The sequence below is a fragment of the Heterodontus francisci genome, unplaced genomic scaffold, assembly GCF_036365525.1.
Source record: "Heterodontus francisci isolate sHetFra1 unplaced genomic scaffold, sHetFra1.hap1 HAP1_SCAFFOLD_74, whole genome shotgun sequence".
NCBI lineage: Eukaryota > Metazoa > Chordata > Chondrichthyes > Heterodontiformes > Heterodontidae > Heterodontus > Heterodontus francisci.
Window position 1 is genome coordinate 89,688 of NW_027140442.1, and position 27,179 is coordinate 116,866.

Consider the following 27,179-nt stretch of genomic DNA (forward strand, 5'->3'; position numbering starts at 1 on the left):
ACAAAGTCAACATGGATTTACGAAAGGCAAATCATGCTTGACAAATCTACCTGAATATTTTGAGGATGTAACTAATAGAACAGGTAAGGGAGAAGCAGTGGATGTGATGTATTTGGACATCAGAAGACTTTCGATAGGATCCCACATAAAAGATAAGCGTGTAATATTAAAGCACATGTCATTGGGGGAAAGGTACTGACATGGATAGAGAACTGGATGGCTGACAGGAAACAAAGAGTAGGAATAAACGGGTCTTCTTCTGAGTGGCAGGCAGTGAATAGTGGATTAGCACAGGGATCAGTGCTTGGACCCCAGCTATTCACAGTATATATTAACGATATAGATGAGGGAATTAAATGTAATATTTCCAAGTTTGCAGACGACAAAACACTAGATGGGAGTGGAAGCTATGAGGAGGATGCCGAGAGGCTCCAGTGCAATTTCGACAGGTTGAGTGAGTGAGCAAATACATGGCAGATGCAGTATAATGTGGATAAATGTAAGGCAATCCACTTTGGTGGCAAAAACAGAAAGGCATATAGATTGGGAAAGGGGGAGGTGCAGCGAGACCTGAGTGTCATTGTGCACCAGTTGCTGAAAATAAGCATGCAGGTGCAGCAGGCAGTTAAGAAGGCAAATGGTATATTGGCTGTCATAGCGACAGGATTCGAGTACATGAGCAAGGACATCCTGCTGCAATTACACAAGTCGACGTGGTGGGCGGCACAGTGGCACCGTGGTTAGCACCACAGCCTCACAGCTGCAGCGACCCGCGTTTAGTTCTGGGTACTGCCTGTGCGTAGTTTGCAAGTTCTCCCTGTGAAAGCGTGGGTTTCTGCCGTGTGTTCCAGTTTCCTCACACAGCCAAAGACTTGCAGGTTGATAGTAAATTGGCCATTATAAATTGACCCTAGTGTAGGTCGGTGGTGGGAGAATGGTGGGGAAGTGGTTGGGAATATGGGATTAATGTAGGATTAGTATAAATGGGTGGTTGTTGGTCGGCACAGACTCGGTGGGCTGAAGGGCCTCTTAAAAAAATAATTAAAAAAGTCCTTGGTGAGCCCACATCTGGAGTATTGTGTGCAGCTTTGGTCTCCTAATCTGAGGAAGTGTTCTTGCTATGGAGGCAGTGCAGGGAAGGCTCACCACACTGATTCCTGGGATGACAGGCCTGAGGTATGAAGAGAGATTGTGTCGATTAGGCTTGTAGTTGCGAGAGTTTAGAAGAATGAGAGGGGATCTCATGGAAACCTACAACATTCTAACTGGACTGGACAGTCTAGATGCAGGAAGGATGTTCCCGATTGCGGGGAGTGCAGGACCAGGGGTCCATGTCAATGGATTAGGAGTAAGCCATTTAGGACTGAGAGCAAGAGAGATTTTTTCACCAAGAGAGTGGTGAACCTGTGGAATTATCTACCAAGGAAAGCAGTTGAGGACAAATCATTAAGTATGTTCAAGAAAGAGTTAGATATAGTTCTTGGGGCTGATGGGATGAAGGGTTACGGGGAGAGAGCAGAAACAGGTTACGGAGTTTGGATGATCGGCCATCATCGTATTGAATGACGGAGCAGGGCCGAATGGCCTACTCCTGCTCCTATTTTTCTATGTTTCTATGTTTATTCCATCACATTGCTGATGACCGACAGCACACTGATCTGGTCGCAATTAACCTGGTTCAGTTCCTGCTTTTTGTGGAGAGGATATAGCGGGATAGTTTTCCACATTGATGCGTAGCTGCCAGTGTTGTAGCTGTTCTGGAACGGCATTTAGGGACATCGCCAGTTACATATGAACATACGAGCATATGAATTAAGAGCATGATTAGGCCATTCACGCCCCTAGAGCCAGCTACGCTATTCAATAAGATTATGGCTGATAGATTTGTATCCTCAACTCCACATTCCTGCCTACCCTGAATAACCTTTCACCCTCTTGTTTATCAAGAATCAATCTACCTCCGCCTCAAAAATATTTAAAGACTCTGCTTCTGAGGCCTTTGGAAGAAGAGAGTTCCAAAGACTCACGATCCTTTGTGTGATAAAGAAATCCTCATCTGTGTATTTAATGGGCGTCCCCCTTATTTATAAGCATTGATCCTCGTTCTAGATTCTCCCACAAGAGGAAACATCATTTCTACATCCACTCTATCAACACCCTCAGAATATTTTTAGTTTCAATCAATTCGCCTCTTACTTTTCTTAAATGCAGTGTATACAAGCCTATCTGTCCAAACTTTCTTCATTAGATAACCAGCCCATTCTTGTGAACCTTCTGTGAAATGCTTCCAATGCATTTACATCCTTCCTTAAATAAGAAGACCAATACTGTACACTGCACCAATGGTCTCACCAATGTTCTGTATAGCTGAAGCATAACATCCCTACTTTTGTATGCAATTCACTTTGCAATAAATAATAAAAGTGTTTTAGCTTTCCTTATTAATTGTTGTACCTGCAAAGTAACCTTTTGTGATTCATGCACGAGGACACCCATAGCACTTTGCAATTTCTCATCATTTAGATAAATAATTATTTGTTATTCAACCTGCCTAAATGGATAATTTCACATTTTTTTCTCGTTAACTCCATTTGTCGGACATTTTCCCACTTATTTAACCTATCTATATCCCTTTGTAGCCTCCTTATGTCCACTTCACAACTTATTTTCCTACCTATCTGTTTGTCACCAGCAAATTCAGCAACCATATCATCGGTCCCCTTGATCCACGTCATTTATATAAATTGTAAAAAGGCGAGGCCCTTCACTGATCCCTGTGGTGCACTATTCGTTACAACTTGCCAACCAGAAAAAGACACATTTATGCCGACTCTCCCGTTAGTTAACCAATCTTCTATCCATGTCATTATGTTACCCCCTACTCTATGAACATTTATACTCCACAGAAACCTTTGATGTGGCACCTTATCAAATGCCTTCTGGAAATCTAAGTACAGTGTAACCACAGGTCCCCCTTTATCCACAGCACGTGTTACTTCTTCAAAGAACGCCAATAAATTGGTTAAACATGTTTTCCCTTTCACCAAACTATGTTGACGCTGCCTGATTCTGTTCAATTTTTCTAAGTGCCCTCTATAACGTCTTTAAGAATAACGTATAACATCTTCCCTCTGACAGATGTTAAGCTAATTGGCAGGTACTTTCCTGCTTTCTGTCTCCCTCCTTTTTTGAATAAAGGACTTACGTTGGAATTTTCCAATCTAATGTAATCTTCCCCGAATGTAGGAAATTTTGGGAAATTAAAATCACGCATCGATGTTCTCAGCCACTTCTTTTAAAGACCCTAGGATGAAGTCTATCAGGACCCGAGGACTTGTCAGTCTGCAACTCCAACAATTTGCTCTGCACCTCGCCCCTGGTGATTGTAATGTTCTCACGTTATATTTATGGCTGCATTTGCTGGCAACGCAACCACTAGTTGGCGCTGTACTGGCACATGCGCAAATGCAGTCTGTGCCACTGAAAGTTCACAGTCTGCGATGTTAAGGCAGCTGCCATGACGAAAGATGGTGCTGCTCAAATAATCAGAGAATGGCAAAGTAAACATATGGCAGCACGCAATGGAAATCCAAAGTACAGCACCTCTGACAGTGCTGCACATTTCTAATTTTTTTCCGTGCCATTCCACTCTGGCCGCTCGCTCCTTACCCCCTGTTTCCTTCCCGCACCGCCCTAAGAATCAAGCGATGTAGGAGCACGTGGCAGAGAGGAGAGAGGTGGCGCCGCCTCGAGCAAGCGTCTGGAGGAATGGGGGAGAGAGCGGGTGGTGGGGGGAGAGAGGCGGGGTAGGGAATGGAGCGGAGCGGCCGGAGAGAGCGGCGGGGTAGGAGGGGTTGTGGGGAAGAGCAGCCGACCAGGCGCGTTGCATGAAGATGTACACTTTACGTGATGAAGTTGCCTACGCATGCGGTAAACAATCATGGCTAGTCGGAACGCCACGCACGCGAAGAGAACTGGAGCCCATCTGCACATGAGCGCATTTGGCGCAGACTGATGTTGTCAGCGGCTGGCTGTGTTGTCAGGAATCACTTTGAAGAAAAAAAGATTATTGCGCACAGTTGGGTAACAGGTCAGAAGATTGGACAGAATATACAAAGCTGCAAAGAACGACTGAAAGATTAATAAGTAGGGAAAGATTAGCGTCCAAGAGAAAGCTGACAAGAACTATTTAGACCGAGCGCAAGAGTTCCCTTTTTTTTAAGAAACGATTTAACCAAAAGATCGCTGGTCATATGGAAAGTGCGTTTCGGGAAGAAATAAGGGAAAATAAAGAGATGGCAGATGAATTGAACAGATACTTTGCATTGGTCTTCTCAATAGAAGATACAATCAGCATCCCAGAAATGACTGCAAATCAGGAAATGGAAAGGAGGGAAGAAAGGAGGGCCGCACAGTGGTGCAGTGTTTAGCACCGCGGCCTCACAGCTCCATGGATACGGGTTCGATTCTGGGTACTGCCTGTGCGGAGTTTGCAAGTTCTCCCTGTGTCTGCGTGGGTTTTCGCCGGGTGCTCTGGTTTCGTCCCACATCCAAAGACTTGCACGTGATAGGTAAATTGGCCGTTGTAAATTGCCCTTAGTGTGGGTAAGTGATAGGGAATATGGGATTACTGTCGGGTTAGTATAACTGGGTGGTTGTTGGTCGGCACAGACTCGGTGGGCCGAAGGGCCTGTTTCAGTGCTGTATCTCTAAATAAATAAAAGCAGCACTCAATGCAAACGCGCAGCTCTAAGACTTCACTGATTTGACACTGTCTGAAAACAATGACCTGTCAGCTTTGCTGGAGCTCAGAAACCAGTTTAAGCTAGCTACCTAATTAAATAGCTACAACTTGGCTGAGAGGGCTAGCACATCCCTGTTTAAAATTGTAAGACACCTCACATGCCTCTTAACATAAAGAGTAATTTCAATTAATTGCCAAATGTAGACACAATAAAAAGTAGACTTTAAAAAGGTTCAGCCTTAAAAAATACCCACTTACCAAACTCCCTTCGTTACACTCTGTGCCCTCCTGCAACACTCAGTGGAGGCCAAAGGGCTGCAAAGATTTATAAATTGCTATCAATTGTTATGAAGAATATTAAGGGCTACAAAGGGTTAAAAAGAATTAGAAAGGATTATAAAGGAAGTTAAATAATTTTGAAGGATTCTAATGGATTATAAACGAATTGAAAGATTAGAAAAGCTTCTGAAGATTCTGAAATTAAACCATGCTTTGGAAAGGTTTTAGCTACTATAAAGTGTTATACTGTGCTATAACTATTTATGAAGGATTATGATTGTCATAAAGGATTAGCATGTGCTGTGAAGTATCTGAAGGGCTATAAAGGATTATAAATAAGTTTAAAGGATGGTAAAGGATTATAAAGGCTAACAAAGCGTTATAAAGTGTTAGAGCATTTCATAATGCGTTATAAAGTATTACAAAATGTTACAAAGAATTATAAAATGTTCTAATGTGTTGTAAATGATGATGAAGAATTCAGGTTGAAGATTCCCACTATCATTTCTCTTTCAATTGTTTTTATCCTACTTACTATGGAGACGGCTGGTAGGTGGGGCCGCTCCTGACGGGTTACCCTCGCGCTGTCGCTCTGCTCCAATGCTTGAGCACGGTGGGTGGGGATGGGGACCTCAGACACCGCCCCCTGTCCCTTCTTCCTTCCGCATTGGGAACAGGCGTCGCCCCCAGTCTGGTCACGATGGGAACAGCACTCGCCCCCACTCTCCCATTACCATGGGAAAAGGAACCTGCAGCAAAGCCCCATCCCCATGTGGAACATGTCCCACCCCCTGGCCCGTCACTCTTCAGAACAGCTCCGACCCCATTCCCGCATTACTTTGGAGAACATGTCCCGCGGCCATAACCCCATCACCATGGGAAAAAGGACACCTTCACCGCCATGTCACCGTATAATGACTGGTCCCACACTCGCTCTTTTCTGATTGCAAAGCGCCCCACTCCCACTACCCTGTCAGCATGCAAAACAATATCCACCAACTACCCGGTCAGCAAGTGGAACAGGCCCAGGCGAACTACACCTTCCACTTGTAGAGCAACACCCGCCAACTACCTCCACAGCATGCGGAAGAGGCCCGGTCAAACTACCCTGTTAGCATGAGCAACAATCCCTGCCCAACTATTCCGTCACCTTGTGAACAGACCCTGCCCTTGCTGTGACAGACCCAGCCTCCGGCTGTTTGAAAAAATGAAATAAAATGAAAATCTTTTAGAAACGGTCAGTGATTACAGTCCCTCTTATCATTGAATGAACTTAACAATTCGCATAAAGGGATATTTCAGCATTTTCTTCAACTGCTCTCTGAACTGAGTCTGGACCATGGCATAGATCACAGTGTTTGTGCAGCAGCTAAGGGGCTGCAGCATGAAGGCCATTTGCCGCACAGAACCAGGAATTTCAGCCCCAGCCCCAGAATGAAAGTTCATATACTGTATTCTGGTGCATATCAAAACTACCATTTGCATTGCCCATAAAAGTATGAAATTGGCTGAGATAACTAACAGTAAAATGATAGATTTCCGTCGGCTCTCCATTTCTAGGTCTCTCGGACTCTTGGCACTGCTGTGAGCCCGGAGTCTCCTGCGCCCTCTGCTGCTCACCAAAATGTGCCTGATCGTGAGAGCATTTAACAGCAGAATCACCACAAATGGAACCCCCGGGGTTAGAATGTTATGGAGGAACTCGATTGCTCCCGAGACCAGAGAGAAGACAACATCCTCTGTTATATAACAAAACCAGGGTTGGTTGTACAGACTATACTGACCTGTTAACATAAAATACCAGGTGATGTTCTTTAAACAGCTCAGCTCAGTCACTGTTCCCAGAATCACAGCTGCCGTTTTCTCGGTGCAATATTTTATTTTCAACTTCTGGCAGCAAATGGCCACAAATCGATCAAAGGTGAAAGTGACGGTGAACCAGACAGAACAGTCTGTGGCTGCATAAAGCAGGACGGCGTGGATATTGCAAACGTGGATGGACTCCCGGAAATAAAAATGTTCATTGTAAACAACGGGAATGTGCCTCAGTATCACGTCGAAAATAATGACCAGTAGATCCGCTGCTGCCATGGCCACCAGATAGTGAGTGACACATTTGGAAAGACCGCACTTGCCTCGAGACAGGATGACAATCGTCATCAAGTTAACTGTGAGGAAGGGAAATAAACAGACAAATTATTTATCAGGCTGTGAGTAAAGTTGCCACTTTGATTGAGCACTGACTGAGATTTTCAAATGTGTTACTGCGTCCAGTGATTCATTGATTGATACTGAAGGAAAAAATGAGAATACCTGTGACAACTTGGAAGGAAGGAGAGATTAAAGGACAAAAGGATGATGCTGAAGTTTTTCAAATCAACGCTGATTATAATCCTCCCCATCCGGCCATTCCCTACCTGGTTTGAAGACTGTTCTGTCTCAAAGAACTCGCAGTCCTGACAAACGGTCAGCGGCCTAAACGATTAAGTCTATTTCTCCCTCCACAGATGGTACCAGACGTGCTCAGCATCTCTAGCACATTCTGTTTATTTTTAATTTCAGCTTTCCAGCATCCGCTGCACTTTGGTCCTATACAGAACGTTCAGTGCTGGATTGACTGGGAGCTTCCCTCGCCTGTGACAGGTAACACTGAACAATCAATGAAACAAATAATCCCAATTATCACTAAATTAACTATGAAGAAGATAAACTTAACATCAGTTTGGGTATAACAGCAGCAGTTTGAAGAAGTATGGGCTACATTTGTAGATTTGTTACACATTCAGTGATGGAGTCAATTACTCTACCTTTGAGAGAGTTTGCTGTTAGAGACAGGGGCACAATCTAGTGGAGCCAACGAGGGTCCCCATGGCAGGACAAAAAGGTGAACGAAACCCCACCGCGGTCTTTTGGACCATCCCGGGCAATTAACTGCCCGGTGCCTCGTCCCAGTCTATTTAATCAAGGAGATCCCGCCTGCCTAAACGAGGTAAACAGTCACAGGACCAATAGCTCAGTACTATTGGCAATGTCACTGGGAGCAGTGGAGCTGCTGCTACTACAGCAGGCCTGTGATGAGAACCATCACTGGAGACCTGACTCCAGATAAATGTGTCTGCACCACTGCGACAAATCAGGTAGCGGGCGCCACTAACTATACTACACCAGACATGGGAACAGATGAAACAAAAACAAGAAATGCTGGAATCACTCAGCAGGTCTGGCAGCATCTGTGGAAAGAGAAGCAGAGTTAACGTTTCGGGTCAGTGACCCTTCTTCGGAACTGCATCCGCAGTATTTTGCTTTTATTTATGGGAACAGATGAGTTGTTGGAGCTCCAGACCACAGTTTAGTTTGCTGGCGCCAGCCAGTAAGCGTGGGCTACTGACAGTACGAAGACAGGCCATGGGCCAGGACCATTGTTGGGGATACAGACCCAGATTTCTGTGGTGAGGTCGCTCAGAACAATCATGGAGGGGGAGCCACTGCCGGTAATGCTCCAGACCTGTGACTGGGACCATCGCAAAAGCCTCAGACCCCAGGGGAGTGTAGCAGAGTCACTGGGGCCAGTCGGAGAGTTGGGGCCACTGCTGGTACTGGCAAAAAAGGATTACTGCTTAAGTGCAGGCCCCAGATAATGTGATGCGGTCACCAGGGTCAGTCAGGGTACAGGCAATTCTACCATTAGAGCACTAGGCCTAGGAGCAGGACAGTCGCTGGAGGCCAGGACCACTACTGGTGCTGAACTAGCCTTGGGAACAGGAACATCGTGGTGAACTGAACTCCAGGTAAATATGGCAAATTCAGCAGAGCCAGACAGGGAACGACCAAATGCTCGTACTGCACCAGACCTGGAATTTGATACATTGCTGGAGTCAAGGACAATAGAAAAGTGAAACATATTGCTGGGAACAGTAGGGGTGGGTACTGCCAGCACTAAACCAGGATTGAGGCCAGGAGCATTGTTGGAGGTGCGGAAGCCAGGTAAGTGAAGAAAGGTGGTCAGGAACTATCACGGTGCAGGGGAGCCACTGCTGGCACTACACTCGGCGCGTGAACAGGACCCTGGCTGGAATCTAGACTGCAGTGAAGTGACGCAGGGTCAGCAACGACAGTCAGGGATAGGAGGCCACTGGCCATATTGGATCATCCCTGGGAGAAAATCCAGAAAAGAAGGTACAGACTTTGGTTGAGTACCACAGCATCTCCAGGGCCATACAGGGTTTGGAGCATAAAAGCAGGAAATGCTGGTCTGGCAGCATCTGTGCAGAGAAAAGAAGAGTTAACGTTTCAGGTCAGCGACACATCTTCAGAATTGCGATTGGGGCCACTGCAGGCACTAAACCAAGCCTGGAATCAGGACAATAGTTGCAGAACCAGACCATTGATAAGTGTGGTGGTGTCACTCGGGCCTGTTCGGCATAGGGGCCATTGCCATTACTGCAGCAGGCCTGGAACCAGGACGATTTCTGGGCATATGAATACCCGAGAAATGTTGCAGGGATGTCAAAAAGCAACCGCCGAGCAGCAGCCACTGACGATACTACATCAGCCCTCAGAACCAGGTCTATCACTGGAGTCCAAAATACCAGGTGCGGCATGTCACCTGGATCAGTCCGGGAGTGGGACCCATTGCTGATTCGACACCAGCCTAGAGGCAGTAACATTGCTGCAGACCTGGACCCCAGCTAAGCATGGCGGGTTCGCTGGGGCCAGTCACTGAACAGGCATTACTGATGGTACTAAACCAGGCCTGGGACCAGGCCATCACTGGAGCTGCAGTTACTATGTATTTGCATTGTGATCACCAGAGCCAATCTGGGATGGGCGGCCGCTGCCAGTACTACACCAGGACTGGGAGCATACATTTGTCTGGAGACCCAGTACCAGGTAAGGGGGGCGGGGTTGGTGGGAAAGTCAGGAAGCAGACCCTGCTTCTTGTACTACACCAAGCCAGGAACCAGACCCATCGCTGGATTCCCAGATACAAGTAAGTGTGGTCAGTCACTGAGGGAGCGGGGCCACAGTCAGTACGACACCAGGACTTGGACCAGGTCAATGGCTGGAGACCCAGATGCATCTTAAGTATGGTGGTGTTCCGTTGACATTCAGGGTGCATTGCGTGTCCCACACCTGATCTGGAACCATAACCATCGCTGGACACCCGGATCTCAAATGATTGTGGCAGGGTCAGCGAGCACAGAAAGGGAAGGCTGGACCATGCCATTAATTAAGATATGTCTTTCTTTTTCTTTCATTAAATAAAGCTTAGAGTTTAAAACTTAAAAGCATTTCAAAACAAATCAAAAATAAATTGCATATTCTACACCAAGCATCTCATTGATTTTTGTAAGACATTTGACAAGGTCTCACATGGCACACTGATCAGTGAAATGAAAGACTATGGGAATCAGGAGAATGCTGCACGTTGGATCCATAAGTGGCTCAGAGATAGGAAACAAGGGCTAGACTTTGACGGTTGTTTTTGATAATGGAAAGCTGATTGCAGTGGCATTCCAAAGGGCTGAGTGTTGGGACCTCTGCTGTTTGCGGTATATATTATGAATTAGAATTAAATGATTTGGAAATTTGCTGATGGCACAAGAATTGGCAGTCGATAGTGGAAAGGATAGTCATAGACTCCTGAAAGATATCAGTGGTTTGGTTGAAAAGTGGCACATGGAATTAGACCCAGATAAGTGTGTGGTAATGCATTTGGGGAGGGCAAATAAAGACAGAAAATATACAATAAACGTGAGGATATTGAGAGGATTAGAAGTGGTGAGAGACCTTGCAGGTCGCTGATGGTGGAGATAGTTAGGTAGATATAATGGTGAAGAAGGCACATGGAATGATTTCCTTTATTGGTCAGGTATAGAATACAACAACAGGGATATAATGCTGCAACAGTATAAAACACTGGCTAAGTCACAGCTGGAGTACTGCATAATGTTCTGGTCACCACATTGCAGAAAGGACATAATTGCTCTGGAAGATGTACAGAGGTGATTTACAAGAATGTTGCCAGATCTTGAAAGTTTGAGCTATGAGGAAATACTAGATAGGCGAGGTTTGTTTTCTTTAGAACAGAGAAGGCTGTGGGGTGAATTAATTGACGTGTGCATAATGATGAGGGGCCTAGATAGAGCAGACAGGAAGGAACTGGTTCCGCTAGTGGGGTGGTCAGTTACCAGGGGCACAGATTTAAGGTGATTGGTAGAAGGATTCGTGGGGACATGAGGAAACGCTTTTCACCCAGAGGGTGGTGGGTGTCTGGAGTTCACTGCCAGGAACGGTGATGGAGGCAGAAAGCATCAATTCTTTTAAAAGTTACCTGGACAAGCATCTGAAGTGCTGGAACCTGCAGGGCTATGGACCAGGTGATGGAAGGTGGGCTTAGATTGGGTGGCTAGCTTTTTGGCAGGCACAAGCACGATGGGCAGACTTGCCCCCTTCTGTGCTGTAATTGTTCGATGGCTCTTTGCCAGACACCTCTAGGACCAAGAAAAACTTCTTTGTACAGGCGGTGGAGGCAGGGTATTGAATATTATTCAAGGCGAGGTGGATAGATTACTGTTAGGTGAGGATATCAACGGTTATCGGGGGTCGAGGAGATTGTAGAATTGGAGACACAGGCATATCAGCCCTGATCTTTTGAATAGTGGAGCAGACTCGAGGAGCCGCTAGGTCTACTTCAATTATTAATTCAATTCCTTTGATGGGGCGTCTCTGATGGATATTTCTTGCAGAATGGGTGTAAGAAAAAAGTTATCCTATTTGCACTGGAGTGTTATCAGGAACGTTCTCACAACTTGTCTGGGTTGAAGGGATCCAGATAATATCCTCCTCCTCCTCCACCACATGAGTGGCTTCCCATTTCTGTGTTGTCATGATGGCAATGATATGAAGGGCGCATCAGAAAACCACAAAGTTGTGCACCTGTTCCAGCGTGTCCTGGAGTGCTCGCCATGACCGGTTCACACATTGGAGGCAGTGCTTCATCACACTGATTGTTTGCTCCACGGTGTATCTGTTGGCTCCATTTTTAAGGCTAAACATGTGCTAATTTTGCATGGTTGGTTGGGGACAGAAGGTTGGATGTATGGGCAAGGAGCATTCATTAGCTATGGATAGAGTTGGTGGTCTTTGTCTCTGGAAAACCACGTTTTGGTTCTCCTTGGAGGGTCGAAGACGTTGGGAACACCCACTGCTTCGAATGAAGGTATCATGGCTGCTTCCACACTAGTGGACATTCATCGAAATGATATATTGTGCATGGTCACACGGCGGCTGTACAATAATGGAGTGAGAGGTCTTTCAGATCCTTTACCTTTCCCCATCGACATGCGAGGCTCCACAGAGCCACGTACACCATTGGGAATCCCGCTCTCCTGGCAAAGCCCTGGGACCTCACATCGTGCTACTCCCTGCAAAGGGAGAAAACAATGTATTCGCCTCACCCAGTATTAGATGACATCTGTCATCTCCCGGACGCATCGATGAACAGAAGACAGTGAAACACTGTATACGTTGCCGGCTCCTGCCTGCATAGCTCGGGGTGCAGAGAAGTTCAATGAAACTGTAACATTAAAGGCCACTGGCTGCGCCATCCTTGCCCTGGTACGCATCTCCTGGTCGTGTTGCAGGAGGTGAAACAGCTCTGTGACTACCTCCTTATTGAATCAAAGAGAATTGATGAATGCTTAAAGGGGGACAACTTGTAGGAATATGGGAAGCAGATAGGGGGATGAGATTAATTGGAGGGAGAGGCCATGTATGGATTCAAACACAAGACTAAGAGTATTAAAACTGAGGTTCTGCTGGATGGGGAACCATTGTAGTTCAGTCAGCACAGGAGCGACTGTCGATTGGGATTTGTTGTGAGCTGGGATACGGGCAGTACATTGTTAGGTGGGATGTGGTTTATGAAGGTAGTATCTGGGAGGGTGCGCAGGGAAGCATTGGGAATCTGTATTAAGCAAATGTTTGGATGATGGTTTGTGCAGCAAACAGGTTTATACAGAGGTGGAAACGGGTGATATTAGGTAGGTGGTAGTAGATATAGTGGGTACTGAAGAGGATATAGGATCAGAACTCAGTTACGGGTCATAGAGATCGTCGAGGTTGTGAACAGTCTGGTTCAGCGTCAGTCATTGGTCTAGTGGGGGGATGGAGACAGTAGATAGGGAATGGAATTTGTGATGGTGACCAAAGCCACTGTGCTAAATGGGATAGATATAGAACAGATAGAGCAATGCAAAACTGGGCATACATGAAGCGCCGTGGGCCAGCAACAGGAGCAGAATTGTACTCAACCACAATCTGTAACTTCATGGACCGGCGTATACCCCAGTTTGCAATTGCCATCAAGCCAGAAGACTGGTTCAATGAAGAGTGCAGGAGAGCATGACAGGAGCAGCACGAGGCGTACCTCAAAATGAGGTATCAACCTCGTGAAGCTGCAACACATGACGTCTTGCGTGCCAAACTGTGTAAGCAGCATGCGATAGACTGACATAAGTAATCCTGTAATGAGCGGATCAGATCTAAGCTCTATAGTCCTGCCACATTAAGCCGTGACTGGTGTTGGACAATTAAACAACTAACTGGAGGAGGTGGCTCCACAAATATCCCGATCCTCAATGATGGGGGAGCCCAGCACATCAGTGTGAAAGATAAGGCTGAAGCATTTGCAACAATCTTCAGCCAGAAATGATGAGTTAATGATCCATCTTGGCCTCCTCCTGGTCTCCCCAGCGTCACAACTGCCAGAATTCAGCCAATTCACTCCACACAATATCAAGAAATAACTGAAGGTACTGGATACTGCAAAGGCTATTGGCCCTGACAATATTCTGGCAATTGTACTGAACACCTGGACTCCAGAACTAGCCGCACCCCGAGCCAAGCTGTTCCAGTACAGCTACAAAATTGGCATCTACCCGGCAATGTGGAAAATTGCTCAAATATGTCCTGTACTTAAAAAGCAGGACAAGTCCACCCGGTCAATTACCACACCATCAGTCTACTCTCAACAATCAGTAAAGTGATAGATGCTGTCATCAAAGGTGCCATCAAGCAGTACTTGCTCAGCAATAACCTGATCAGTGACGCTCTGTTTGGCTGATACCAGAGCCACTCAGCTCTTTATATCTTTACAGCCTTGGTTCAAACATGGACACAAGAGCTGAACTCAAGAAGTGAGGTGAGAGTGACTGCTCTTGACAACAAGGCAGCATTGGTCCGAGTATGGCATCAAGGAGTCCTGGCAAAACTGAAGTCATTGGCAAACAGAGAAAAAAAAAATCTCCGCTGGTTGGAGTCATACCCAGCACAAAGGACGATGGTTATGGTTGTTGGAGGTCAATCATCCCAGCTCCAGGACATCACTGCAAGAGTTATTCAGTTTAGTGTCCTGGGCAAAACTGTCATCAGCTGCTTCATCAATGAGCATCCTTCAATCATAAGGTCAGAAGTGGGGATGTCTGTTGATGATTGCACAATGTGCAGCACCACTCGCGACTCTTCAGATACGGAAACAGTCCATATGGAAATGCAGCAAGACCCGGACAATATCGATTCTTGGGCTGATAAGTGGCAAGTAACATTCACGCCATACAAGTGCCAGGCAATGCCCATATCCAACAAGCGAGAATCTAACCATTTCCTCTTGACATTCAATGGCATGACAATCGATGAATCCCCCACTATCAACATCCTAGGGGCTACCATTGAGCAGAACCTGAACCGGATTAGCCATATAAATATCGTGGCTACAGGAACAGGTCGGAGGCTGGGAACCTGCGCCGAGAAACTCAACCTCCTGACTTCCAAAACCTGTCCTTCATCTACAAGGCACAAGTCAGAGTGTGATGGAGTGCTCTCCGATTCCAGGATCAGTGCAGCTCCGACAACACTCAAGAAGCTCGACACCATCACCAACAAAGCAGCCCTCTTGAATGGCACCCCATCCACTGCCATTCATTCCCTCCACCACCGACGCTCAGTGGCAGCAGTGTGTACCATCTACAAGATGCACTGCAGCAATGTACCAAGACTTCTTAGACAGCACCTTCCAAAACTACGACTTCTACCAACTAGAAGGAGAAGGGCAGCACTTGCATGTAAACACCATCACCTGAAAGTTCCCCTCCAAGTCACACACCGTCCTGACTTGGAAGAATATCGCCATTCCTTCACTGTCGCTGGATCAAAATCCTGGAATCTCCCTTGCTAACAGCACTGTGGATGTACTTACCTCACAAAGACTGCAGCGGTTCATCAAGATAGCTCACAACTACCTCTGCAAGGGCAATATGGGATGGGCAATAAATGCTGGCCGAGCCAGCGACGCCCACATCCCATGGATGAATAGATAAAGTAAAAAAATAAATACAAAGCTGAGATGAGAAGAACAGTAATTCCATGAAATGTGGTCTGCACATAAAATGAATCAGTTTTAAAGGTCTCATAGTTGCATATAGAATATTAACAGAGACACCAACAGTAGTAAAGATGAGAGTATATTAGAACAGTATATTAGAAGTACAGTTAGCAATGTTTTTTAGAGTTAAGAGCCATATGCAGAGACTTATCAGGAATAACAACAACAAAGAGGCCAGAGTAAATGGCAGGAGAAGTAATAAAGTTAAACATGGTTTTTAAAATCAATAGCTGGATAGGAAAGCTTACCAGGGACAGCAACAATAGCCAGGATGGGGTAATAAAAGTATTGAATAATCGCAAGTGCGAGCATAATCCGCCAGTCTAGAGATAGCTGATCATAATATGCAGAAAGATAGACAAACTCCCAGGAGAAACTCCTATCCATTGTTGCAGCTTTCCAATCTATTGTTCTCAGATTATGGCCCATTGTTGTAACATTCCAATCTATTGTTCTCAGATTCTGACCCATGGTTGTAACATTACAATCTATTGTTCTCAGATTCCAATGTATTCCCTCCCTCTCTCTGATGCCGCTGAATGCTGTTAGTGCAGAGGCGATGTTCCCTCTGACATGATGGGGTAACACATTGAAAGGTTTCCCTTATTAATAGAAGAGGTAAAATTTCCAGTTGCACAATTTGGGTCCATGGAGACTGACATTAATCACAGTCACTGAACAAACAGGTGCAGTTAACTCCTTCCAATCCAGCACAATTTGTACCACAATAAAGTGGGCGTGGTGCGAGAGGGCTGGGGGTTGCAAATGTTAAGCCCTGTTTAACAAGAAAGTAGCGATAGGATACACCATGTAATTACAGCCCCATTCGGCAAACCTAGAGGAATGTTGGGGAAATTCTTCGCGTCTATAATCTGGGACTAGATAATTGCGGTTTACAAAAAGCATGAGATTATAAATGAGAAGCAACACAGATATGTTCATGGTAAATCATGTCTGTCAATGGCGGTGTAGTCGTTTGCAGTCGCATTGGAGAGAGTTGATGTGGATTGCGCTGTTGATGCTTTTTATATGGACTATGAAAAGCCGTGGAATCAAGTAACATTTAATAAACTCATTGGGAAGTCTGAACCTCGTGGATTAAAGGGGCAGTGAGGGTATGGAGATGATATTGGCTGAGGAACATAATGCAGAGAGAAGCGGTGAACATTTGTTGTTCAGACACTAGAGGGGTGAGTATAGATCCGAGGCGTCAGTATTAGAAGCACTGCATAGACTGATATCGAACGGGTATAATTTAAAATTCCTCAGACGATAGAGAATCAGGAATATAAAAGAAAATGTGAATGAAATGTGGTAAGAAAGAGGATGATTTCCTGAAAGCAGATTTTTAGGGAGCGAGGAAGGATATGAACAGGCAGGACCTCAAAATCAGTAATCTCAGTATTATTCCCAGTCCCACGTGCACGTAAGCATAAGAATAGAAGAATCCAACGATTGAACACGTGGCTGGAGAACTGGTATAGAAGGGACGACATCAGATTTCTGAGACATTGGGTGTGCTCCTGGAGCAGGTGGGACCTGTACCTTGTTCCTGCACAAGGTTGCATCTTAGCAGGACTGGGACGATTATCCTGGCAGGGAGATTTGTTAGTGCGGTTGGGAAGGGTTTAATTTAAATTGTCAGGGGGATGCAAACGTGAGAGGGAGCTCAGGGAAGGGGAACTGGTTACTTGTCTGGGGTTTGGGAAACAGGAGCAAGTATCAGAGAGGAATAGCAAGGAGCACAGTATACTGGGGGAGAAAGATAGCACGAGAGTAGAGAATAATACATTATTAGGTGGGTTAGAGTAAGGGACACAGTAATAAAGTCTGAATCAGGTTCAATGTGCACGTATGTGAATCCCCAGAGTGTAATTAATAAGCGTGGTTAGGTACAGGTGCAGATTTCCTTTTGGAAATATGATGTTGTAGCTATAACAGAGACCTGGCTCAATGATGGGCAGGACTGGGTGTTAAATATAACTGGATATAAGGTGTTCAGTAAAGGTAGGAAAGGGAGAAAAGAGGCTGGGGTAGTGGTATTGATTAAGGTTAGCATTATAGTGCTGGAGAAAAAGGATGTCCTAGAGGGGTCGAGGGCAGAATCAATTTGGCTGGAGCTCTGGAACAAAACAGGTTCAATTATATTGCTCGGTGATGTCTACAGGCCACCAGTTAGTAGGAAGGTGGTGGAGGAACAAAACTGCAAGGAAATAACAGAGAAGTGCAAAAATTATAGGGTAGTTTTAATGGGGGACTTTAATTAACCAACATAGACTGGGAGAATAGTCGTGTCAAGGGCAATGAGGAGCAAGAGTTCCTTGAGTGTGTTGATGAAAATTTTCTTCAACAGTATGTTGCTAGCCCAACAAGAAAGGAGGCACTGCTGGACCTGGTTCTTGGGAATGAGTGGACCAAGTGGATCAAGTGTCAGTAAGAGAGCATTCAGAAGATAGTGATCATTGTATCATAATGGTTAGGCTGACTATAGAAAAGGACAAAGAGCAATCCAGGGTAAGAATAACTAATTGGGGGAAAGCCAATTGCAATGGCGTAACAATGGAGCTGAGGCAAATAAATTGGAGTCCAAACCAGGCAGGAAAACCGATGCATGAGCAATGGGCTAACGTAAATGAAGAAATAGTTCAGACACTGTCAAGGTATGTTCCCTCGAGGGGGGAAATTAGGGCAAACAAACCCAGACCTCCTTGGATGACAAAAGAGGTAGAGATTAAGATAAAGAAGAGAAGGGTGTTTGTGACAAATGCCAGGTAGAAAACAATATTGAGAACCAGGCCGAATATAAAATTTCCACAGGGGAAGTCGAAAAGTAACGAAGAGAAGCAAAGAGATAGCATGAAAAGAGACTGACAGCTAGCATTATAGGAAATGTCCACGCTTTCTGTAGTCAACGGGTGGTGAAAGGAGGAGTGGTGCCATTTACTGACCAGAAAGGGGATTTATACATGGCAGCAGAGGGCACAGCTAAAGTATTAACTGAATTCTTTGCATCTGTCTTTACCAAGGAAGAAGATGCAACCAAGGCAGTGTTGAAAGAGAAAACAGGTCAGACACTAGAGGGGTTTAAAATTGATAAAGAGGAAGTATTAGATAAGCAGCCTGTACTTAAAGTGGCTAATGCACCAAAGCCGGATGAAGTGCATCCGAGGATACTGAGGGAAGTGAGCGTGGAAATCGTAGAGGCACTTGCCATAATTTTTCAGTCTTCCTTAGACTCTGGGGTGCTGCCAGATGATTGAAGAATTGTAAATATTACAGCTTGTTCAGAAAAGGGTGCAAAGATAAGCAGAGCAACTGCAGGCCATCAGTTTAACTTTGGTGGTGGGAAAACTTCTTCAAAAATATTTTGGAACAAAACCAATAGTCACATGGACAAATGCGAGTTAACTAAGGAAATCCAGCAAGGATTTCTTAAAGGGAAATCATGTTTAACTAACTTGCTGGAGTTGTTTTTCCGGAGGGAACAGAGCGAGTTGATGAGGACAATGCTGTTGATGTGGTGTAAATGCACGTTCCAAAGGCATTTGATACAGTGCCACATAAAATGAATTGTGAGAAAACTGTATCTCATAGAATAACAAGGATGGTAGCAATATGGATGCAAGATTGGCTGAGTGACAGCAAGCAAGTGGATAATGGATGTTATTCGGGCTGATTCCTGGTATGAAGGGGTTGACTTATCAAGAAGGGCCAGAAAGGTTAGGCCGTTATTCATTACAGTTTAGAAGGATGAGGGGTGATCTTATTGAAACGAACTAGATTCTGAGGGGGCTTGACAGGGTAGATGCTGAGAAGAAGGTTCCACTAGCGGTGGAATCTCAAACTAGGGGACATAGTTACAGAATAAGGGGACAATCATTTTAAACTGAGATGCGAAGAAATTTCTTCGATCAGAGGGCAGAGAATGCCTGGAATTGTTGTGGAAGCTAGATCATTGAAAATATGTAAAGAGGAGGTAGATAGATTTATTGAAATATCGGGAAGATTATATATTTTTTTTAGATTAGAGATGCAGCACTGAAACGGGCCCTTCGGCCCACCGAGTCTGTGCCGACCATCAACCACCCATTTATACTAATCCTACACTAATCCCATATTCCTACCAAACATCCCCACATGTCCCCATATTTCCCTACCACCTGCCTATACTAATGACAATTTTTTTTTTAATGGCCAATTTACCTACCAACCTGCAAGTCTTTTGGCTTGTGGGAGGAAACCGGAGCACCCGGAGAAAATCCACGCAGACACAGGGAGAACTTGCAAACTTCACACAGGCAGTACCCAGAATCGAACCCGGGTTCCTGGAGCTGTGAGGCTGCAGTGCTAACCACTGCGCCACTGTGCCACCCGCTAAGTTGAGGGAAGTTGAGGGCGAAGAGTAGCTGGCACAAAAGAGGAGCTGAGGTCTGGGGTAGGTCAGCCACGAACTTATTGAATGGTGGGGTAAGCTTGAGGGGCTAACTGGGCTATTTCTGCTCCGATGTTTATGTTCTTATGTAAGTATTTTCCTATAGTCTACAGGCAGGTGAGGTCGAAGTTTCAAAATGTCTGCTTTTTGTCCAACTCACTGGTTTCTTAAAGTCCAAAGTGAAAACAAAAAGCCTTCAATAGACGATCACGTGACCAGGCACAGTGTCTCCACTGTCATTCAAAATGAGTTTTTGAGGAGGTCAACCACCGCCCCGCCCCCCCCCCCCGCCCAGTTGACTTCTTTGTAACTGCTTGCTGTCCTATTATTGTGTACAAAGCCATCATCCAAAATGTGCAGCTATTTGTAAGTCCACTGAAAATCGTTTTTCTCCTCCTTTGTTAACACACCGAAGTCTAAGTTTTTAAAACAAAAATAACACTTTATTTTTAGCAGAGTTCTGTTCATGAATGGTCACAGATAAAGAGGGCAGCCACATCATCGAGAGCAATAGATCAATCCTGAGAGAGACACCCTAACATTTGGCGTGCAATTAATGGTGTGTAATTAATGAATAGACACAATTGTAGAGCACAGCCACAATGAAGGGTGCAGTAGAGAGGCCCTGAAATAGACACCCAAACAGCTGGAATTCAGTAACTAAATGGACACAGTTGAAGAGTATAACCACATCAAATAGTGCAATGGAATAGATCTGAGAGTGGCACTCTAGCCTTTGAAATTTACTTGATGAATTATCATGGTTGAATTAGACAGCCACATCCCAGAGTGCAGCAGATCAGTTCTGAGAGGGACACTCTAACATTTTTACTATAATTACTGAACGAAAGCAGTCAAAGAGGGCAGCCACATCGCAGAGGGCAGTGGAGCAGCTCTGAGAGAGGCACTCTCACATTTGTAGTTTAATTGCTGACAGATCACAGTCAAAGAGGACACCCACACCCACAGTGCAGTAGAAAAGCGCGGAGGGGGACCCTCTAATATTTTTAAATTAATTGCCCAATGAACAGAGTTAAAGAGGGTAGCCACATCCAAAATTGCAGTAGATCAGTCCTGAAAGAGACACTCCAACTTTTGGAATTTAATTATGGAGTGATCACAGTTGCAGAGAGGAGCGACATTTCATCGTATAGTAGAACAGCCATGAAAGAGATACTTTACCATTTGAAATTTCATTACTGAATTGCAAAAGTTAAAGAGACACAGACACATCCCAGAGTGCAGTAGATCTGTTCTGAGGGAGGCATTCTAATATTAGGAGACTAATTACCGAATACAAGCAGGTACAGAGGAGAGCCACATAGACTCATAGAGTTATAGGGTTATGGAGCACAGAAACAAGAATTTCGGCCCATCGTGTCTATGCTGGCCATGAAGCACCCATTGTGATCCCATTTTACAGCCTTTTACGACACAGTTGAGGGAGGGGCAGTACCGGCAGCTCAATATTTCAGCGTGCAGGATCTTCAGCCATGACAGGGGAAGAAGCAAAAGAGGTTGTGGCATTGCACTGTAGATCAAGGAGTCAATTACTGCAGTAGGGAGGGATGAGACCTTGGAAGGTTCTTCAAATGAGGCCAAAAGGGTAGAACTTAAAAACGAAATGGGGCAATCATTTGGCTGGGAATGTACTGCAGGCCTCCAAACAGGCAGGGAGAGATAGAGGAGCAAATAAAGAGGCAAATCCCAGAGATGTGTAAAAATAATCAGGTATTATTTGTTGGGGATTTCAACTTACCTAATATTAACTGGGATAGTCTTCGTGTAAAAAGGTTTAAAGGGGGCAGAATTCTTAAAATGCTTACAGGAGATCTTTTTTCAGCCAGTACGTAGAAAGTCCTACAAGGGAAGGGGCAATACTGGACCTAATCCTAGGGGATAAAGCCAGGCAAGTGGTAGAAGTGTAGTGTTGGTGGGAGGGGGTGTGGGGGTGGGTTGGGGGGGTGGTGTCGGGGGGCACTTCGGGGATAATGAACTTAACTCGAGAAGATTTAGGGTAGTTATGGAAATGGACAAAGCCGGGCCGGAAATCAAGGGACTGAATTGGGGGAAGGTCGATTTCCAAATGGTAAAACAGTATCTGGCCAGACTGGACTGGGAGCAACTACCTGTAGGAAAGTTTACATCAGACCAGTGGGAGTCATTCAAAGAGGAAGTAGTGAGGGATCTAAGCCAACGTGAACCCGTTAAGGTGAAGGGAAGGACGAACAAGTCCAAGGACCCCTAGATGTCAAGGTAGATAGATAATTGGATCTGGGAAATAAAGGAGGCTTATTGCACATTCGGAGCACTGAAAACAGCGGAGGCATAACTGGAGTATAGAATGTGCAGACGGGTAACAAAAAAAAGTTGTTAGGAGAGCGAAGAGGGGACATGCAAAACAATGGAAAACAAGATAAAGGACAATCCTAAGGCGTTTTATAAGTGTATTAAGGGCAAGAGGATTACCAGGGAAAGAGTGGGACCCATTAGGGACCAATTTGGCAATCTGTGTGTGGAGACAGAGGATATAGGCGAGGTTTTAAATGGTTATTTTACATCTGTGTTCACGATAGAGAAGGACGATGTAGGGAAAGGGGATTGTAAAATATTCGAACAAATTAGCACTGGAAGGAAGCAGGGATTAGCTGGTTTAGCGGGTTTAAAAGTGGATACACTCCTAGACCCAGATGAGATCTATCCCAGGCTGTTACGTGAGGCAAGGGATGAGATAACAGGGACTCTGACACATATTTTCATATCCTCTCTGGCCACAGGAGAGGTACCAGATAATACAGCATTGCATTATTCGCTGCTGCCTTAACAGGTCTATATTTGATCTGCCTTCCGGGCTGACTTAGCTTCTCTTCTATATTTGACTATGCATCACCCTCTACTCTACCTCCAGCCTGTATCCCATCCTGCTGTCAAATTAGATTAACCGCTCACCACCCCCACCCACACCCGTACCAAGAGCATGAGCAAATCTCTCAGCAAGGATGTTGGTTCCATTCTGGTTCAGGTACAACACATCCAACCTGCACAGGTCCCACATTTGCCAGAAACAGACCCAGTAATCCAGGAATCTAAAACTCTCCCTCCTGCACCATCTTTTCAGCCTCGCATTCATATGCCCCTATCCTCCTATTCGTACCCTCACTAGCACGTGGCACGGGGAGTATTCCAGAGATTTCAAGCTTTGAGGTCCTGCTTTTTAATCTGCTACCTAGCTCCCCAAATTCTTGTTGCAGGACCTCATCCTTCTTTCGACCAATGCGAACCACGACCTCGGACTGTTCACCATCCCCCTTCAGAATGTCCTGCAGCCATTCCATATCCATGAGTGTAATAGAACAGCCCTGAAACAGACACACAAATAGTTGGAATTTACTTACTGAATGGCCGTGTATACCGTGGAGAGCCACATCACCAAGTACTGTCGATCAGCTCTGAGAAATAAACTAACATGTGGATTTTACATAATTAAAGGACACAGTTAACGTGCACAGCCACATCCCACACATAATCTACCTCTCAAGAATTGCCTTCACAGCCATCAACAAAGGTACAACAAGATAAGACATCCCACTTAAATGGATTGTTTGCTGCTGGTCCATCACCTTTCTTAGATAGAAAGATGTTAACCATTATAAAGGATGCAATATCTAGATATTAAGAAAATAATGATATGATTGGGAAAAGTCAGCATGCGGTTATGAACGGGAAATCATGTTTGTCATACCTGTTGGAGTTTCACGAGGATGTTGCTTGTAAGATTGATAAAGGAGAATTAGTTGATGTGGTGTATATTGGATTTTCAGTAACTGTTTGATAAGGTCCCACACAGCAGGTGAGGTAATAAAATTAGAACATATGGGATTGGGATAATATACTGCAATGGACTGAGAATTGGTTAACAGACAGAAACGGAGAGTAAGAATAAATGGTTCATTCCCAGGATGGCAGGTTGTAACTAGTTCTGTATCACAAGAATCAATTCTGGTGCCACAGCTATTCATAGTCTATAAAAAAATAATTCGGATATGGTGACCAAATCTAATATCTAAGAAATTGATGACACAAAACTAGTTGGAAATGTAATTTATGAGGATGATAGAAGGAGACCTCAAGGAAACTTGGACAGGCGAAGTGAATGGACAAGAACTGGACAAATTTAATATAATATGAGCGCGTGTATTTGACCACTTTGATAGAAAAAACAGAAAGGCAGAGTATTTCCTAAAAGGTGAGAGGTTGGAAAATGTTGATGTCCAAAGGGAACTGGGTGTTGTTGTTCAGGAGTTAGTAAAAGCTAGCATGCGGGTGTAGCAAGCAATTAATTAGGCAAATGGCACATTGACCTTCATCACAAAAGGGTTTTGAGTACAAGAGCAAATATCAAAGATTGCTGGAAATACTCAGCAGGTCTGTGGAGAGCGAAGCAAAGCTAACTTTTCAAGTCCGTGACCTTTCATCAGAAATGGCAAAGGTTAGAAAATAATTCACATTTTATTTTTTAACCATGTGCCTGCTTTCCATGTAGTCAGAGCTGCTCAGTATTCTGCTATTAACACTCTCTCTGGACTAATGCTTTGTCTCTCACCACAAGCACTAACACACTCTTTGCTTTTGTCCCAGGACAGCTTTGTTATATAATCTCTCCTACCCTCTGTCCTATCAAACACCTTCACCTTTGTTCTTCCACCCACCGCAATCCCGTGCACTTGCTTACAACCTAATTCTTTTCGAACCTTTGCCAGTTCTGATGAAAGGTCACAGACCTGTAAAGTTAACTTTGCTTCTCTCTTCACAGATGCTGCCAGACCTGCTGAGTATTGCCAGCACTTGTTGTTTTTATGTTAGATTTTCAGAAACTGCAGTATTTTGCTTTTATTTTAGTGTTTAATTCACAGCCACCTCTTTTCCAGGAATGCCTACGTTGAAGAACTTCTGCTCTTCTCTCCGGTGGATTTCCGTTTGTCACTTTTACCTTGTTCACCTTCATTGTGTTCTATTTCACTCCTGGTATTTGATAAGTTCTCGACCAAAACACGTTTTCACAACCACATCTCCTTCCTCAGTGATTGTCTCCGGTTCAGAATTATTCCACGTGGATTCCAACTGAAGTTTCATCCTTCATGTTTTGAATCCACCGAAGAGTACAGCTATCTGTGAGAAATACAGCATTCCTCGGACTGCTGTGCTTGCCGCATCCTGAGTTCCACAAGCAGTGCTATGTGCTGCCACATGTGCACACTGGACCTCTCTCTCTCTCCTGAAGCACCGCCTCACCTTATCTCAAAGCTGTTCTGTTCCGCAGTTTCGTTTCATCCTTCGTGGTATCCGACGCATTAACAAAAACGTGTTTCCTTCCTTTCAGGTGGAAGCTGCAACAGCTGATGGGGACTAATGCACCTCCAGATCCTTCTTCCCCTACACTCCCCTCTGAACACACCCTTTTTGATCTGACCTCTTGCCATGTATTCACTGTACCCTCTGACCTTTCTCTCTGTAACGCTGAACCTTCTGCACTCCGGAAAGGTCTCAGTTCTGTCCTCCGATGCCCCTATCTCAATGAATTTCTCGCTTGACATGACTTTGAGTTCTTCTTCCATCGCCTTCGCCTCTGGGCTCACTTCTTTGACCAGGAGTCCTCCCCCACCCCACCCCACCACCGACCAGCAGACCCTTTCACATGCCTCCAGCATTTTCCCTCCTCCTGGACACCTCCCTCCGACCTCTTACACACTCTTGATCTTTTTTTGAATAATATCGGCTAGACATTGGCCATCTCAATTTCTCGATGCCCTCCCTCCCTCACTCTCTCTAACCCGTCCTCCTCTGAACTTGCTGCACTCCTTTCTCTCACGTCTCACCCCGACATTGTCATCAAAACTGCAGACAAGGGTGGTGCTGTTGTTGTCTGGCGCACCGATCTCTTCCTTGCAGAGGCTCAGTGCCAACTTTCAGACTGGTATTTATTCCCACTTCCTCCTGGACCATGACCCCACCACTGAACATCGAGCTACTGTCCACAGTACTGTTCATAGGACTGTCACTGGCCTCATCGCCTCTGGAGATCTTTCCTCTACAGCTTCTGACCTCATAGTCCTGCAACCCTGGACAACCCTCTTCTACCTCCTTCCTAATTTCCAACAACAGGACTGTCCCAGCAGAGCCATTGTTTCAGCCTGTTCCTGCCCCACTGAACTTATTTCATCCTAGCTTGACTCTATCTTTTCTCCCCAGATCTAGTCGATTCCAACCTACATCCGTGACCCTTCTGATGCACTACATCAGTTTGGCAATTTCCAGTTTCCTGGCCCAAACCGCCTGCTCTTCACTATGGACGTCCATTATTTTCTACACCTCCATCCCCCACCAGGACTGTTTGAGGGCCCTCTGCTTCTTCCTTGAACAGAGGTTCAACCAGTCCCCATCCACCATCACCCTCCTCCGCTTGGCTGAACTTGTTCTCCCATCGAACAACTTCTCCTTCAACACCTCTCATTTCCTTCATGTAAAATGTGTTGCTATGGTTACCCTCATGGCTCCCAGTTATGCCTGTCTTTTTATGGAGTATGTCGAACATTCCTTTTTTCCAGTCCTAATCAGGATTCCTCCGCCAACTCTTTTTCTGGTAAATTGATGACTGTATCGTTGCCGTTTCCTGCTTCTGCCCCGAACTGCAAAACTTCATCAACTTTGCTTCCAATTTCCGCCCTTCTTTCACCTTTACATGACCCATCTACGACACTTCCATTCCCTTCCTCGACCTCTCTGTCTCCATCTCTGGGAATAGACTGCCTACTAATATTCATTATAAGCCCACCGAACCACAGCCACATCGTCTACACGTCTTTACACCCTGCCTCCTGCAAAGATTCCATTCCATTTCCGAGTTTCTCTGGATCTGGAACAGCAGCTCTGGTGATTCAACCTTCCACGATCGTGCTTCTCATATACCTTGTTTTATCCTCAGCAGAGGATTCACATACTGCCTCAGTATAAAGTATGTATTAAGTATTAAGAGTAACTCTTGTCCATCCACATACTGCCTCAGCCAGCTATCCTGGACAGACTTAAAAAATTCTTCCCCATTTGATCCCTTAGCACTAAGGTCGTCCCAGTCAATATTAGGTAAGTTAAAATCACCTACTATTACAACTCTATAATTCATACACCTATCTGTGATTTCCCTGCATATATGCTCCTCCAATTCCCTCTGACTATTCGGGGGCCGATAGTATAATCCCATCAATGTGATCGCCCCTTTCTTA